General features: G+C 46.6%; 1 long non-coding RNA gene across 1 annotated transcript; it reads left to right on the forward strand.

The window, feature by feature from the left end:
* Positions 1-7,863: 7,863 nt before the first annotated feature.
* Positions 7,864-9,911, forward strand: LOC140578829 (uncharacterized). Its single transcript, XR_011983102.1, has 3 exons — positions 7,864-7,972; positions 9,366-9,515; positions 9,739-9,911. It is a non-coding gene; the product is annotated as an uncharacterized lncRNA (long non-coding RNA).
* The last annotated feature ends 2,475 nt before the right edge of the window (positions 9,912-12,386 follow it).

Below are 12,386 nucleotides of genomic sequence, written 5' to 3' on the forward strand. Positions count from 1 at the left end.
CAAGCACACTTATATGCGATTCGTATTCACATGTGTGTTGGGGTTTGGGTGGGGCACCGTTATTCGGGTGAATGTGTGTGCGTCAAATGCAAGTAGGGGTGACCGGTCTTCCCCAAAGGTCCCGCTAGAAACTGAGATATGAAGCCCTCAGCTGTTTTGTAACATCAAATATTAACGCATAATCAGGCCCTCGGCTGGAAAATATCCCCCTTTTCCAGTCCCCGGAACGTTCCGGCAAATTGCGGCTCATTCCCCACCTGCTTTATTCGAATGACATGCTTTGTTTTGTGGACGGCTGCCGTCTGACTGAGAATGCAGAGACAGCCTCCTCTGTCCGATGTCAGTGCAAGCTTCGTAAGAATCATCTCCAAAGCTCCGGAGTTTAAACCTCTTCCCTTGGGTCACTAATTAACTGGGCCCAGTCCAGGCTGTGTTTTGGAGTCTGAGATGCTGATGAGGTGCTGATGGTTCCTTACTGAAGAAGAATTAAACACAGGTGTTAAGGTAGCGTGCAAAGCCTCTCAGGTCCGGACTGTTGTATCTTAGAGTCGTAATCCTATCCTTCAATCTAAACATGTAAATAGAGGGAGGTGAAGAGGTAAGAAGTATTAGATTCAGTTTGGCTGAAAAATAACAGGCTGCAATGGATAAGGATGGGGCGAACAGATCGACAGGCATCAGCTGTGTCGCTAAGATACCATCCACAGAGCTTTCCTGTTCCACTTAAGGTAGGCCCCACTAAGCCACACTGCTCCAGACCTCATCGCGAGATCCCTTTTCCGGATGTGAAGGCAAGGCCGCGAGCAATGCATCCTGGGAAATCAACGTGGCAGTTGCCTCTGGCCACAGAATGCCGAAGACCCAGGAGTCCTTTGGCTGAAAGGGAACCCGTTTCTGGCTTCGCGCGTCGTACGGAAAGGCTAACATCAGAATAACGAGAAACGTTTAGCGAGGAAACATGCGGCTTTGCGGCATCTTCTGCGCGATTTTAACATTTACTTCAACAACAGGAAGAAGCCAGGTGCCAATGGCTACGGTTTTGGTGTAAATTTATGTTGCTGAAGACGGCAAAACTGTTTTTGTTTTTTTTTTGCGACTCATAAATTTGGCCCTGCATAACAACGCAGACTGACCAGGGTTAGTCTGACCATGTACAGCTCCTACCATCACCATAATTTAAGCCATTAGCCCTGTCTGCGCTGTCGCCCATCCAGGGGATGTGGACTCAGTCTCCTTGGGATCGTCCTTGAACTGGCTTGGTCCCCCCCTCCCCCACCCTCCGGTCCCCCTACTGTCCCCCAGCAGGGGAAGAGGGGAGTTGGGGTGGGTGCGGGGTGACTCAGGGGAGTGTGGTGAGGGGGGTGCATTTTGTGAAGCCTGCTGTGACTGAAAGTTGCCTAATTATGTTTCGGCCACATGACAAGCTTGAGAGCGACCAGCTGTTATGGGCTCTGAAGGCAACGGTGGTGGTGGGGGGGGGGTGCTGTAGGAACAAGGCAGGGATGGAGGAAACTGTGTATTATGGTGAGTGTTACAGTAGAAGAGTGTGAGAAAGAGAGGAACAGAGAGGGAGAGAGAGCGAGAACTGAGACTGGGGAAGAGAGGGAGCGGGGTTAGACTGATAAGAAAGAAATACTGGGGGAGAGAAGGGGGGGAAATGAAAGAGAGAAAGAGGCTAGAGAGGGATTAGGGGATTGACAAGTGATGGGGGTGGGGGGGGGGGGACGCCAGGCCGAGCCCAGAGGGGAAGGGGGGGGCTGTTTCTGGCTTTCACCCAGAAGCTGGCAGCGTGCTGGGCTCAGTGGAGCCCACTGGGGGTATGCGGGGGGCCTGGGGGGGCCTGGGGGTATGCGGCTGGGCCAGCTCAAAGCTCTGGGCTGCCCTGCGATCGATTAACGGCCGGGGATCATGGATCGGGGGGCGCCGGGGAGAAGCTCGGGCGGCAGTATTCTCGTTTTTAACCCCCCCTCCCCCCCATACCCTTCCTGGACAGGGTCACTGGCAGGAGAGGTTTCCGGAAAATGAGCTGAGGCCCGCCTTACGAATCGTGACTGAGCCGGAAAAAAACATGGCACCTATCGCCAGGAATTGATGCCCTCCGCAAAGCGCCTGGCTCGTAATTTTTACCTCAAGGAGCGGCCCGATGCCAAAGAATCATGGGATGTAACATTCGGTCGCTACACTTCAATGGCCATTGGCTGCTGTGGTTGAATGATTTGTCTGTATGGGAATTAATCTCGACAGTTAAATTATTGTCAGCCTCAACCCTTTCAGGACAACATCACACTCTTCTGTGACATTTCACACAGTGGATCCATAAAGAAAACGTTACTTGGGAGATCTAGTGAATAGAAAGTCAGAAGAGGAAAAAAAAGAAAATGGTGTAAGCTTTGAGAGGCCCTGAAAATATCAGTGCTTTGCCTCAAACACGCCCTCCTGGGGCTGATCATCGATCACATGTTGCAAGCATCGGATTCCTGACAAATATTTTGTTTACCCTAATGAAATGATCCAGCATGGGTCGAATTAATGTGTTGCATCTTGTAATTAAAATTACATTAAAGTAGCGGGAGTCAAGGTCTCTACAGCATAATTTAAAATGAGGTTGCAGAGCAGAAGAATTGATGCAAAAGCATTAATAAGAAATAGGCGGAGAGAGAATGAGAGAGTGACGCTGTGGGCTTGGAATGAAAGATCCACAGACGTATCGGGAATCTCCCCTCATTAGAGTTTATGCTCAGAGGTGTCCTGCTACTTGCCATGGAATGCACATGGCCTCCTACAGGAGCGTTGCTGCAATTTCAAACACATTTGGAGGAACTGGCAGCACTTCACTTAAAGCAGTCATCATTATGTGTTATAGATACCTTCATAAAGCATGTTATAAAGTGTCATAAACAAGGCTATAACTATAAAAAGGCGTAACACATTATAGCCATGTTTATTATGCACTATGCGCTATGCATACCTTCATAATGCTTATAATAGTCACTATATGAATTACGGATGCTTTGTACTACATTGTAATGTGTTATGTCGTTTTATAAATAGTTATAGCTCTGTTTATAATACTTTATGAATGCATTATAACAACTGCTTTAAGTAAAGTGTTACCAAGGAATTTAGTGGACTCAAACATATAATTAAATATTATTCCATGTCCTTTCGTAGAGGATATAAAGTGACTCAGTTTCTAGCAAAATATCTTCTCTAAAGTTACATGAAGCTGAAGAGAAAATCAAGATTTCAGCATGTTTCATGTCAGCATGTTTCATTTCAGTTGGTTTCATTTCAGCAGGTTTCATTCCAACTTAACGTACAGCAAAACCTGCAAGACTCCTCTGAAGCGACAATCACAGAATCGCCAATGACATCCAACCCTTTATAATCCACGTGAAAAAGGCAACCAGATGTCTGTGTGACAAGTTGCAATTCCATTTGAGGGCAGTGGCAGCCACTATAAACAGCTTTGAGGCACGGAAGAAACAAAATGTCTTCAGGGGAAAGTTCATGACCAGGAAGTATCGCTTCCATCATGGATGAACATTAATCAGATATCTGACAAGCTACCCAGAAATAGTTTATTCATTCACACAGATGTTTGTGCCATAAGACACATCCTCGGAGTTGAGGCCTGGTCATTGACCTCCAGGGCAGCAGGGGGAGTACTGCATTTCTCATCAGTGTGAATCATATGTCTCTTTTCATCATGCATGTAGAGCTGAGGAACACAGTCGCTCACATCCGTGAGCATGGTAGTGCCTTATTACCAGACATTCACCAGTTCCTCACTGTGGCAGCCACAGCAGCCAGAGGAAGAGCCAATGAGAAACAGGAAATGTTGCTTTCGCATCAGATTCCCTTAAAAGATAGACGGATGTAAAATGCATCATTCTCTTCATTTAGGATTGTTTTACCCTAAATGATATGCTATTTACTTATCAGAAGAGACAGCAATGTGAACTGACGCCATACAACAAAATCCAAAGTATATGTGTTTAATTTCACAACAATTATCTATTCAAATCCAGATTTGCACATCAAAACTCCCGCACAGTCACACGCAGCCAAAGACATATGGATGAATACATACCGGACGCACACGCGTGTAGGTTGACATATTAACATGGTTGCCAAGGATTATCCCCATTAGATTCAGTACTGAGACGAAAATATCATTTTACTGGAGTTCAGTAAGCTGGTTACCAGCAGCAGCAAATTGAAAAGCTCTCGAGCGGGCGGGCGGGCGCGTGTTTCCAGTGTGTGTGTGTGCGTGTGCGTGTGCGTGTGTGAGCAAGCGCTTGTGTCACTCAGTGGGTTAGCAGGTTTACTTTGCTGGAGGTAATCCATCCATTCTGTTGTGCTTCTTCATCTGTATCAATTCATTGAACACATGTTGGCCCCAAGGTCTGTAACTGAGCCGACCCCTTCTTGACGGGGGGGGGGGGGGGGGTAACGGACCATGGGAAAGACACAATCCTTGGGCTCTCTATAGCACTTGTTCCACCCCACTTCACCTACACCCCCACACTGAGTGAGAGCTGCTTGTTGCTCCTCCACCCCCCCCCCCCATCACCACGACCACCCCCACCCCACATGTGAGCCCCCACTGCCACCCCTCCGGCCCCCACCCCGGTGACCAGACCTAGTTGTCCTCTTCCCGCAAAAAGAAGAAGAAGGAAAAAAAAATCAAAACTGAAAAGGAGAAACAGAGGGTATGGTGGCATTGTTTTCAGATAGAAACTGAAAATGCAGTGAGGGGGCGGAACGCGTGGGGTGGGGGGGGGGGGGGGGTGGCTTGGGGTAGGATTGTCCACTCGCACTCTATAAAAAAAAAAGCCACAGAAAATCTGTCAGCTTTCCAGCCCTGTCACCTTTCTGTGAGTTACACAACAGTGGCAGGCAGCGGTCTGTGTGACTGTGAGTTACGCAGTGGCAGGCAGCGGTCTGTGTGACTGTGAGTTGACTCGGACCAAAGACAAATGTAAAGCTTGCCAGCGGGACAATAAACGGATTAACTTCATAACCTCGCAAGCTGCATCCAAACTTTAGATTAATGGCATTCTCTTATTTTAATGCTCTATTCTGTATTGCAAGAATATCTTTTCTGTTATTAATTGTATTTTGCCAACTTTATTGTTAGTTGTTCAACCATTATTATCACAGTTTTGTTGTTTTATTTTGTTATAGTTTGGAGTGGGGGGGGTCACAGTTAGAGCAGTGGGATGCAGTTTTGAGTGGTTTTAATTGCTATATCCCATATGATCTATGTTCATGGACCCATTAGCCAACTTCAGATTGAGGCTTCCTGAGATTTTCTGAGAATATTATTGAATATCCTGTATAAAATGAATCATTAAAATGGCCCATTAAGCTCCCTACTGCCCTTTAATTGAATTTGTCAGCAGTTTCCTCTTTAAGTGAAAACCAGTCATAACAGCTAAATTGAATAATTATTAAATACAACACACGTGCAAAGATGAGCAGCTTTTCTGTTGCAAATGGCAATTCATTCACTTTGTTTTTTCCACACGTGCATAATATCGGGCGAACAGAAGTGAAAATCACGACGCAGTTTAAAAGGGGACTCTTCAAGATGACTTTAGATTAAATAATGTACGGGGAGAGTATTATCCTAAGTCTGATTTAACACCCGATTAGCTCAACCGGATTACCTTCACCTTTCACTTCATGCTATTCTTATTTTTTTTTAATCATTTTTAAATCACGGAAAGAGGAAGCTGCATTTATACAGTATACCGTGGAGAGCGGGAGGTCCCGGGCGTCTCCACGTGGAGTGAAAAAGATGTAAGGGAATAAGTATGGCCAGCAAACACCACGACATCTTCCTGGGATTCCCCCCCCCCATTTGAAGGGGAGGTGGCAGAGGGGCCGTCTACGCAGACGTCAACGTTTGTGACGGAGGACCTATAACCACCAGGGGGAGGTAAGACAAAAGGAAAGTGGGGGGCAGACAGCTCTCCGGATCTGATGCTTTCTTCGAGAGTCTTCTTGCCTGTAGGACCATCTGCTAACTGAAACTGCCCAGGTCACCGGTAAGGGGTAAGGGGAGGGCCGCTTCACCGGCTGCTGGGATATGTGGGCCGTGCTGGGATGCGTGCCAACTCCTTCAGAAAGAAGTAACAGACCTTGAAATAGTGGAATTATCAGCAATTCAATTATCAGTTATCAATTACATGCTTTTTTGTTTATTGAATTGGTATTTGATATTAAATAAACCCCTCCGTCCCTGTGGGGGACTGGTGGCCTGCCCAGGGTGTACCCCGCCTCTCCCCCGAAGATGCTGGGATTGGCTCTGCTTCCCCGCGACCCAGATGGATAAAGCGGTATAGATAATGGATGGATGGATGGATAAACCCATCCATCCTTTTTCTGTTCTCGCTTATCCTATGCAGGGTTGCAGGGTTCTGAAGCCTATCCTGGAAGCTACGGGTGCAAGGCAGGGATCTGCTCTGTTTGTCCCCTGCCACGCTCCATAGAAAGTTCCCCCAGCTGCTGGTGGTCCGTGTCACACGGCCTGGATGGCAGTGTTGTGCAGGGAGGGGGGATATTGTCTGTACAGCGTCTCACAGGGAGGGGATGGATTAGCAAATGTGTCAGAGGACCCTTGAATTTGGCCTTGTGGCCCCTGCACTGAGTGCAGAGGGGGGGTGTCCTGGAGTGGGGGACTGGTCACTCCTGCTGGGGTGTCCGGGGGCACAGCTGGTGTTTCCACCGCTGAAGGGGAAAGTGAAGGTGGATCCATTTCACCGTGGAAACGCTTACAAACCCCTGAAAGGGGCCCTTGAGCCATGTCTAAGTATCCCTTACCTGTTAGTCAGATTAATTATTCCCCTAGAAGTGCAGTAAGCTGACACCCCCACACCAATAGGAGCAGCCTCTTTCCTGGGGATCCGCTGGATGAAGCCACCTCTGGAAATTATGTGTTTGTGTGTGTGTCTGCTCCATCACATGTGTGTGTGTCTGCTCCTTCACATGTGTATGTGTGTCTGCTCCTTCACATGTGTATGTGTGTCTGCTCCTTCACATGTGTGTGTGTCTGCTCCTTCACATGTGTGTGTGTCTGCTCCTTCACATATGTGTCTACTCCTTCACATGTGTGTGTCTGCTCCTTCACATGTGTATGTGTGTCTGCTCCATCACATGTGTGTGTGTGTCTTTTCCTTCACATGTGTGTGTGTCTGCTCCTTCACATGTGTGTGTGTCTGCTCCTTCACATGTGTATGTGTGTCTGCTCCTTCACATGTGTGTATATGTGTCTGCTCCTTCACATGTTTGTATGTGTCTGCTCCTTCACATGTGTATGTGTCTGCTCCTTCACATGTGTCTACTCCTTCACATGTGTGTGTCTGCTCCTTCACATGTGTTTATGTGTGTCTGCTTCTTCACATGTGTATGTGTGTCTTCTCCTTCACATGTGTGTGTGTCTGCTCCTTCACATGTGTATGTGTGTCTGCTCCTTCACATGTGTGTATGTGTCTGCTCCTTCACATGTGTCTACTCCTTCACATGTGTGTCTACTCCTTCACATGTGTGTGTGTCTGCTCCTTCACATGTGTTTATGTGTGTCTGCTCCTTCACATGCATGTGTGTTTGCTCCTTTATTTATGTGTGTATGTGTACCAGCTACTTCACCCGTGTGTATGTGTGTCTGCTCCTTCACATGTGTGTTTGCTCCTTCACATACATGTATAAAGTGTGTCTGCTCCCTCATATGCATATATATGTCTTTGTCTTATCCTTCACATGTGTGTATGTCTGATTATTCACATGCATGTGTGTAAGTAACCAAACAAAATACAAGTTTTTTCATTTTTAGCTTTTTCATTGCAGACACAGATTATTATTAACCCTCTGGAGTCGGCGATCCCGCTGGAGGGATTCAGTTTTCCCTTATGGGGACCAGGAAATGGGTATTCATCACGTTGTGGGGACATTGTGTCCCCATAAGGTAAAGTATACCCGCTTGCACACGCACACACACACACACACACACACACTCTGTGATAAACATCAGTTTGAAAACAGCAGAAACCTAACACTAAATGATGGCCTTTTGCAGTCAAAGACTAAAATGCTATGTGCTTAAAAACCCCCATTTTGAATTGACTATTCCTCTACAAAGGCTACTGTATGATGTTGGCTGATACTTTACTTCAGTGTTTCTCAATCCGGTCCTCAGGGACTCACAGACAGTCCATGTTTTTGCTCCAGGAGCTAAGAGGGAGCAAAAATGTGGACCAGCTGTGGGTCCACAAGGAGAGAATTGGGAAACACTGCTTCACTGTCCTACCAAAGTCATCTGCTTAGGTAAACCGTGCTGAGATACTACTATTGGCTTTTAATTTCACATCAATTCAAATGAATAGAGGAGCCAATGAACTTGCACTGCAGCTCCAGGTTCATCTGGAGGAATTTCCATGGCTGGTGAGCAGTAGTTGACCACGCTGGTTTGGAGTAATCTCTGGAGTAGGTGGGCTGTTTAAATCCCTGGAGGGGGGGGGGGGGATGAATTATACCTGGGGTGCTGCTCTTGAGTTACCTTCTGTTTATAATGATAAATTGGTTCTTATTAAACCACCAGCGCGCCGCGACTCCTACAGAGTGGTAAATGAGTGTTGCTACTTCCTTGTTTTCCTTATCACTAAAACATCTAGAAGGTTCTACAGCTGAAAAAAGGGGGTCTGGTTGGTTGGGGTTGGACTTCAATGAGCGTGTGCTGTGCGAGACAGTGCAAAACGTGTGCTCACGCATGGACTTACAAGCTGAAGAACGCAAGATCTAAGACTCACAGAAGAGGGAAACCCAATCATATTTCAAATATATTCACTTCAAAATGTGCAAATTTCTTCACCGCAAGCCATTTCAATATGTGAAGATTGCTGTTATCGTCTAACACCTTGGATTTATTCCGCAGACACAGATGCTGACAATGTATCAAGTTATATATACACCACTGTATGTATGTGCTAGGAAGTGTGACCATGGAGTTTGGAAGTCCATTATCACTTCAATTAGAAGCTGTGAGTGTGATCCACATACACACGTACGCTCGCACACGCGTGTGGGTGCCCACAGACGCTCCGCACGCACCGTCCACCTCCAACGGTCCTGCCTGTTCTCTCCGTTGTCTTCGCTGACCAGCCGTTCCCTCCACAGGGTCCCCCATGTGCAGCAGCTCACAGTTTCATGGAGATAGGTGTGAAAAGGAGAGCCTATTATTTCTATTATGATCAGTGCATTCTCAGATTGCGTACGAGAGACATCTGTTTGAAGCAGCTTCGCATTTTTAAGCATCGCACATAAATCCATGCTTCCATCTTCTGGCCGATTCTCTGGTACAGGGTGGCTGCGAGCTTGGACCCTATCCCAGGAAGTAGAGGGTGCGAGGCCGGGGACCTCCTGGAAAGCCTGCCGGGGACCTCCTGGAAAGCCTGCCCGTCCATCACCACCAATTCGGAAGGAAACTAGAGCAGCCCCCTGTTCGCAACATGGTAAAAATTTCAAAACTCCACACACACCCACATAACCAAAGGTGTGAATCGAACCCCAAACCCTGGAGTTGCCAGGCTGTAGTGTGACCCACTGAGTCAGCATGCTGCCCACATCCGTAGGAATACAGTTTACAGTGTAGATGACTGGGCATTTTAATAGCTGGATACACACACACACACACACACATACACACACACCTTGACTGTCTGATTCTGTATGCAGGAGACACAAAAATGTGAGCTTTGGCTGTCACTCAAGAAGACGCTTGAACTGGGCTAGGAAATACCTGTGAAGAGACCCACAGGAAGTGGGAGGCTGAGGGAGACCTGTGCTTTAGCAAAATGTTGCACTACAAAGGCTCCCCTGCAAGCACATCGTGTTCCTACACATCAAGGATGACAGGTAAACCTGTATATAAATGCCATATCAAAATCGAATGCACCAGAAAGAAGTGCTGTCACCAAACACTGACCAGCTCGGTACACAATATGGTTGCATGTAAATATATATATTTTTCCTTTTAGAATGCAAGAAGCAGGCAACAGGAATGGTGGATGCCAGCTGCAAGATTTTCTTGCAGACTGATGGCAGGTTTGAGGCAAAAGCCAACCCAGTTAGCTAAATCTGGCACCTAGATTTTGCTGTAAATGTCAGTGTCAGCAAAACTGTACTCACCTGTCAGGAGTGTGAGTGTTTCCTTTTTTTTTGCTTTTTGCCCGTGACCTTCGGCGGGTAATAAATCTGATGCAAGCTCACCAAATGTGCCCCCCCACCACCTCGCTCCGAATCTCACTGCAGCTCATGGACACTGTGCTGTTTGTTTCATGTATATTGACATTTGGTCCGAATGCAATTACTCTCCTCTACGCCTTTGCTGTAGCGCGCATCGTCTGTCTAGTGTATCGTCGAAGGCTAATTGGGAATGATATTGACCACGAATTTGAAAATCCAAACTCAGGTACAGAAACCTTTCCTCAGTGACCTTGGCGTTGAAGAATAACAAAGGTGTTTAGCAGGCTGTCCTGGCGAATGGAGCAAAGAGAGGCCTTGTATGTTTTTGTTGTTTGTTTTTGATGTGCACAGCTAGCCGTCCCAGCGCATAAAACCTACTTTAGTCACTCTGATCTTCAGTGCTTAATTAAAAAGCTAACCACCTTTAGATGTATAAGGCAAAAGTTAGAGTCATGGTCAGTGCACTTTATACTGTGGACGGCGGAAAACAATAAAACCAAAACAACAACCTTCGGCTCTCAGAAAGCAAAGGAGGCCTTTGATTTAGAATATCAAAGAGCGGGGTTCCTGCTGTTTCGGTGATTCTCAAGGTCGCCGCCGTATCCTCATTTAATTTATTTATTCATCACTCTGGAGTGGAACGGGTCAGGTACAATACTCAAACACCATAAACAGCAAAAGCCGACAAATTAAACAGGCTTTGAAACTTTGCATATTAAAAGTGAGCTTGATTAGGAAGAATAGACCACTGTAACTCTGGAGGGGGTATTCAATAAACAGGAAATTGACAAAAACTATAAAAATCAACTGTCTGGATATTTCAGGTAGGTTTTAGAAGACACCGATGCGTTTAACTGTAACAGAGATGTTTGTGGCTGCCCCAAAGATTATGGCCTGAGTATGTTGAAGATCTACTAGGTATGTCTTATGTAGCTTGAATTCCTGGTAGGGCATCCCTTGGTGGAGAGCTGTGGGGAGAGACAGACAAATTGAGATCCAGCAAGGAGCCCCAATCAGTGTGATTCAACTATACAGGGATCACACTTCTCAGTCTCTCTGGGGGGGGGCTACATGAGGGCACTGAGGAGGAGACATCAGGTGATGGTCAAACCAATGATTCAGCAGGAGAAACACAGATTCTGGTGTGGTTGTGGAATAGTGGACCGATTATTCCCTCTCTCACAGGTATGTGGGGGTCCATAGGAATGTGTTAACATTGTTTGCAGGTGCTTTGTGAACTTAGACATAGGGAAATGATTACACACCCCAGCACATACAATGGAAGATGAAGGAATACAGAGTACCAGGGCCACTAGTCCGTATTATTCAGTCCTTCATGGATACAGTAGGAGCTGTGTCTGTGTCCTTAGCACAAAATCCAAATCATTTAGAGCAGTCATTTAGAGTGGCTCTCCTAAACCTACAGACCATGTTTTTGTGGCAGGGAGCTGGGAGGGAGCAAAAACATGGACCGACTGTGGGTTCCCGAGGATCTGATTGGGAAACACTGATTGAGAGTGCTTGTTGACCCCTGGCAAGGGTGTGTCTTGCAGGAGGCAGGGGGTTAGAAGTGACATATATTTGCAAATGATTGGTATCCTCTGATTAGGACCTCCAGCACTCACTCGAGTAATCTGATGCTGAGTGTTAAGTGGTAGGATTGAGTAACAGCCTGAATGATTTTGCGTACCTCTGGATCTTCCACACAGGTGACGGTATGGGGGAATGTGGTTTGGTCATTGCAGTTTTGTGAGCAGTGAGAAAGTCCAAAGTGAAGAAGCAGGAGTTCATATGAAGCTTGAAGCTATGTTCCTATCCTCATCTCTGATCATGAGCTGTTGGCAATGAACAAAATAACAAGGTCATAAATACAAGCTGCCAAATGAGGTTTCTCCACAGGATTGCTGGATTCTCTCCATGCCAGGGTGACAAGTTTGGAGATCTGGAGGGAACTCAAAGTAGAGCCATTGCGTCTTCAGATTGAGAGGAAACAACTGAGGCGGTTTGGGAATTTCAGAAGGATAGTAACTGAAAGGCTCTCAAGGTAGATGTTCTGGACATAACCCAGTGAACAGGGGCCCAGGAAAGATCTAGGAAAGAATGAAGGAATTAAATCTGCCAGCAAGCTTGGGAATGTC

The sequence above is a fragment of the Paramormyrops kingsleyae genome, chromosome 16, assembly GCF_048594095.1.
Source record: "Paramormyrops kingsleyae isolate MSU_618 chromosome 16, PKINGS_0.4, whole genome shotgun sequence".
In the NCBI taxonomy this organism is placed as follows: domain Eukaryota; kingdom Metazoa; phylum Chordata; class Actinopteri; order Osteoglossiformes; family Mormyridae; genus Paramormyrops; species Paramormyrops kingsleyae.